Consider the following 5,776-nt stretch of genomic DNA (forward strand, 5'->3'; position numbering starts at 1 on the left):
TATGATCTTGGCTCGCTGCAATCTCCACCTCCCAGGCTGAGACTCAAGCAGTCTTCCCACCTTAGCCTCCCAAGTAGCTTGGACTATAGGCAAGAACCACCACACCTGGCTAATTTTTGTATTTTTAGTGGAGATGGGGTTTCACCATGTTGGCCAGTCTGGTCTCGAACTCCTGACCTCAGGTGATCTGCCTGCCTCAGCCTCCCAAAGTGCTGGGATTACAGGCGTGAGCCACCACACCTGGCCTGAATTTTTTTTTTTTAATCACAGTAGATTATATTTTGCTTTTTCTCAAAAAAGAACTTCAAGGTGTTTGCAATAAAGGACATGGACATAATATAATTAATGAAACAAAAAATCGGGATTGGGGCTGGTAACTCACATCTATAAATCCCAACACTCTGGGAGGCCGAGGCAGAAGGGTTGCTTGAGCCCAGGAGGTTGAGACCAGCCTGGGCAACATAGACCCTCATCTCTCAAAAAAAAAATTAAAACAAGAGGCCGGGCATGGTGGCTCATGCCCATAAGCCTAGCACTTTGGGAGGTTGAGGCGGGCGGATTACCTGAGCTCAGGAGTTTAAGACCAGCCTGGGCAACATGGCGAAACCCCACCTCTACTGAAAATACAAAAAAGCCAGATGTGGTGGTTTATGCCTGTAATCCCAGCTATAATCACAAATATATATACATGTATTTGTATATATTTGTATATATATACATGTATATATATTTGTTTTGTTTCTTTTTCCTTGAGTGAATGGATTCCAGTTTGTGATTTATAGAATAAAAGCACTTGTGTGTAATCAGTTTTCAATGTGATTCATTACTTTTTATTTATTTAGGAAAAGCTGTTACTAGAACCAATGTTTGAAGTCCCTAATTCTGATATCGTATGTGTGGAGGTTGACAAAGAAGTAGTAGAAGGAAAAAAGGAACCAGGATACATCCGGTAAAGTGCATTTTCAAGCCAGAACAGATATAAAATTTGAGATCAGCTCCTCATTGCTATGTTTATGGGTTTGTCATTTTAAAATTACATAAAAATTGTTATATTGTGTATTTGTAAGGGAAGCAGTAATCTCAGGTTTTCTGTAGAAAAATCTAATTTGGGTATTATAAAATAATAGTATTTTATGAGTTTTTGAAAGTTGATCTTCAGGCCAGGTGTGGTGGCTCACGCCTGTAATCCCAGCACTTCGGGAGGTGGAGGCGGGCGGATCATGAGGTCAAGAAATAGAGACCATCCTGGCCAACATGGTAAAACTCTGTCTCTACTAAAAATACAAAAATTAGCTAGGTGTGGTGGTGCGTGTCTATAGTCCCAGCTACTTGGGAGGCTGAGGCAGGAGAATCGCTTGAACCTGGGAGGCAGAGGTTGCAATGAGCCAAAATCGCACCACTGCACTCCAGTCTGGGCGAAGAGTGAGACACGGTCTCAAAAAATACATAAAAAAAAGGCAATGGGCTGGATTTGGCTAGCAAGCTACAGTTTCCTAACCCCTGATTTATTCAATAAATGTTTACTATACAATGTTTGACATTGTTACCTACACAAAAACTAGGTTTCTGTTTAACTCAATCATAAGGTATGTTATGTTTTATGTTTGCTTATGTTCCAAGATAACTTTAGAGGCAGTTGATTTGTTTTGAACAACCTTAGTTATCCAGAGAGATAATCTCTTATTTTTATTGTTTAATGATGTTGACATGTGGCTTTTAAAGGAATTGTGGTGATCTGAATTATCATTTTTACTAGTTTGAGACAAGATGGATTTGGTCAGAAGTAGCTTCTTTACCATATACATATCTAAATTCAAGCATTTGAGTTGAAATAACAGATGATGCTTTCTTGGAGAAAAGGATTTTTTAAGCCTTCACAATTGAAGCCATGTTGTCCTTTTTTTTTCAGTAATAAATTTGTCAGGGAAAATGTTGGGAAGTTTATTTACTTGGTTGTATAGTCTGTTTCCCATATTACTCAGCAGTCTTTTTTTTTTTTTTTTTTGAGACGAAGTCTCGCTCTGTCACCCAGGCTGGAGTGCAGTAGTGTGATTTCGGCTCATTACAACCTCCACCTCCTGGGTTCAAGTGATTCCCCTGCCTCAGCCTCCTGAGTAGCAGGGACTACAGGCATGCACCACCACACCCGGCTAATTTTTGTATTTTTAGTAGAGATGGGGTTTCACCATGTTGGCTAGGCAGGTCTTGAACTCCTGATCTCAAGTGATCAGCCTTCCTTGGCCTCCCAAAGTGCTGGGATTACAGGTGTGAGCCACTGTGTCTGGTCTAAGCAATTTTAATATTAAAAGTGCTCCTAATATTTTCTATTATCATGGCTTTCTTAGCTAGTTGAGGTTACTTTGCTGTTTTGATTTTAAAGATCATGTTTACCTCCATTTTTTATTTAAAAAAAACAAACATGGCTTTTCATTGTAGGGCTCCAACAAAAGAATCCTCTGAAGAGGAGTATGACTCTGGAGTTGAAGAAGAAGGATGGCCCCGCCAAGCAGATGCTGCAAACAGCTAAACTGTCATATTGCTGTCCTGTATATACAGCTTTTCCTTCTTTTGTTTAGGGTCATAACTGTCTCTACAGTCTGATATTAAAGGCATTGGATCTATCTTGGATATCATACATGGTCAGAGAAGCCTTTAGGATAAGAATCAGATCATGTATATTATTGTAACATCACATTGATTTTACAGAGGACGTTATGTGGACTTTAATGACAGTGTTTAGAGATAAAATGTACATTATTTTGGTTCAGTTTTTAAAAAAAACTATGCTTTAACAAAATTCTTAGGAATTCTTTTAAGCAATGCAGGTATTGCAATAACTGTAGATGTTACAATAATGTTACTCTACAAATGGGAAAATAAATTCTTAAAAATTGAATATTGAGATACCATTCTTATAGTGTTACTTTTTTACCCACATGTGTTTCTGAAAATATTGGAATTATATTCATCTTGAAAATTGGACCAGGTAGGCCAGGCACGCTGGCTCACGCCTGTAATCCCAGCACTTTGGGAGGCCAAGGCAGGTGGATCACGAGGTCAGGAGTTCAAGACCAGCTGGCCAAGATGGTGAAACCCCATCTCTACTAAAAATACAGAAAATTAGCTGGGCGCAGTGGCAGGCGCCTGTAATCCCAGCTACTCAGGAGGCTGAGGCAGGGGAATCGCTTGAACTCGGAGGGCAGAGGTTACAGTGAGCTGAGATCGCGCCACTTCTCTCCAGCCTGGGCAACAGAGTGAGACTCCATCTCAGGGGAAAAAAAAAAATTGGACCAGGTAGTTAAAAATTTCATTGAAAAATACCCTGAAGAACTATATTTTTATAATTGGTTTAGCTGTATTCCTAGTCTTATCTGCTAACGCATGACAGCATGACACTAACTTCCCAATTGGTTCTGTAAAAAAGGCCATTTTCTTACCAAGTTGTCGGATTTACCATCTTTTTTTTAAAGCAGAGTCTCGCTCTGTCCCAAGCTGGAGCGCAGTGGTGCAAGCTTGGCTCACTGCAACCTCCACCCCCCAGGTTCAAGCAATTTTCCTGCCTCAGCCTTCCGAGTAGCTGGGATTACAGGTGCACACCACCATACCCGGCTAATTTTTGTATTTTTAGTAGAGACAGGGTTTCACCATGTTGGCCAGGCTAGTCTCTAACCCCTGACCTTGTGATCTGCTGGCCTCAGCCTCCCAAAGTGCTGAGATTACAGGCATGAGCCACCGCACCCAGCCTTAATTACCATCTTTAATCCATTTTAGTACTGTGGATGAGTAAATGGAATTGAAGTCTGGCTTAAATCTTCAGAAAGTTATATAGCTATTTTATTTTATTTTATTTCATTTTATTTTATTGAGACAGAATCTCGCTGTCACCTAGGCTGGAGTGCAGTGGCACGATCTTGGCTCACTGCAACCTCTGCCTCCCGGGTTCAAGCGATTCTCATGCCTCAGCTTCCTGAGTAGCTGGGACTACAGGTGTGCACCACCACACCTGGCTAATTTTTTGTATTTTTAGTAGAGACGGGGTTTCGCCATGTTGCCCAGGCTGGTCTCTCCTGAGCTCAGGCAATCTGACCACCTTGGCCTCTGACAGTGCTAGGATTACAGGCATGAGCCACCGCATCCAGCCAGAAAGATACATATCTAATTCTATAAATAGCATGCAGTGTCAGTCATAGTAACAGCCATGTGCTCACCTAAATAAAATTTCCTGATATTGTGTACTTAACCTGAAGTACTGAGCTGTTTTTTTGTTTTGTTTTTTGGTGCTGAACATTTTGGTCTAATTCTTTGGCTTCTAGAACATTAAAAAAAATCTATGTTTTGCTATCAGCCAAAGTAAATGTGTTCACACTAACATATAAGTTACTAACCTTCATTATATAGCAAAGGTAAAAAGTGGTGGGATATTTGGGGTCTTAATGAAAATTGTATCATTTAACTCCATAAATATTAAAATATTTGGGTATCTTTTAAGCTTTTTTTTCTTTCCTTCTATAGTGGTGGTACAAGTTCTATATTGATTCAGTTTAATCTCATTCAAAATTGTTTAAATCAGAGTACATGTAAATATTTGTCCTTATTTTTTGGTTTATAGACTGTTGAGCTTTCCTTTTACACAGTTTTTTTTTGGGGGGGGGGATACTGAAGCTATCAGGAAATTCTAAATCTTGGTGAAGATTTGGGCTTTCTATGATATAATTAATAAAAGGAATGTGTGGTATTTATGGCTGGGTAGGACCAGAAATGCACTTTGTATTACAGTGTTAAGGCTGGTTGCTATAGTATGGAACAGAAACACCTCTCCTTGGTCTCCCTAGTAATGGTTCGAGTTCTCCCCAGGAAGTCTTACATATTATAACTTTGTTCATTATCTTTCCCTTATAGCATCATTTTCCTTTTTGTAGAGTGGAAATCAGAGTAGCTGCTAGACATATTAAGGGTAATCCTCCAGAAATGGACTGGGAGGCATTTTGGTCACAACTACTTACATTTGACTTTGGAAGTTGTTAACAAAGCATAATCGATGTTTTTAAATCAAACGCAATTTGTATCTTGGAACTTACATTTTGACATTTGAATAAAACAAAAAGACTAAATGAAAAGCCAACGTGGTGGTGTGTCCATCCTGCAATGGTGCAGGAACACTCTGCATTGACAACAACAAGCACAGCCAAACAGTGCCATTTTTAAAGGGGCACAGATGTCATATAAGCTGCTTCATTTTAGGGATTGGTTAATCCTTGGCACTTCCATTATCAGATAAATTCTAGCTGTAGATTCCACAAACAATGTTTGTTAAACATTTATCGAAAATCCTTACTTAAATGTCCTGCATGGAACTTCACACTAGGGACACAAACCAAGCTTTTCAGGAATCTTAGTAGGGGAAACAGTCTTGTAGGGGAAACAAATACAAACTAAAGTGTATTTTAATAGTGGAAGTGAGATAGGTACCAGGTGTGGTGACATAGAAAGTGATGGCCCAGATAACTCTGGAAGAACGAGTAGAAATTTGCCAGAAAAGAATAATGAGAACTAAATCAAAATCTCAGAAGTGTAAAACAACTAGGAAGCTGTAGGAGGTAAGAAATAAGCAACAACTGTAACTTCTTGTTAATACTCTGAAATGACCATTTAATATTCTCCTCTCTCCATCTAGCTAAGGACCTTGCTTCACATTTCACTGAAAAACCATTGATGGAATTCATCATCCCACCCCATAAGCTATCTACTCCATCACGCAGCCTTTCTCTCTAGTTAC

The 5,776-nt window shown here is 39.5% G+C and overlaps 1 long non-coding RNA gene across 1 annotated transcript; it reads left to right on the top strand.

Moving 5' to 3' along the window:
* The first annotated feature begins 821 nt into the window (after positions 1–821).
* Positions 822–5,117, top strand: LOC113221079. Its single transcript, XR_003307689.1, has 2 exons — positions 822–949; positions 2,437–5,117. It is a non-coding gene; the product is annotated as an uncharacterized LOC113221079 (long non-coding RNA).
* Positions 5,118–5,776: the final 659 nt, after the last annotated feature.

The sequence above is a fragment of the Piliocolobus tephrosceles genome, unplaced genomic scaffold (assembly GCF_002776525.5).
Source record: "Piliocolobus tephrosceles isolate RC106 unplaced genomic scaffold, ASM277652v3 unscaffolded_20062, whole genome shotgun sequence".
Taxonomy (NCBI): Eukaryota; Metazoa; Chordata; class Mammalia; order Primates; family Cercopithecidae; genus Piliocolobus; species Piliocolobus tephrosceles.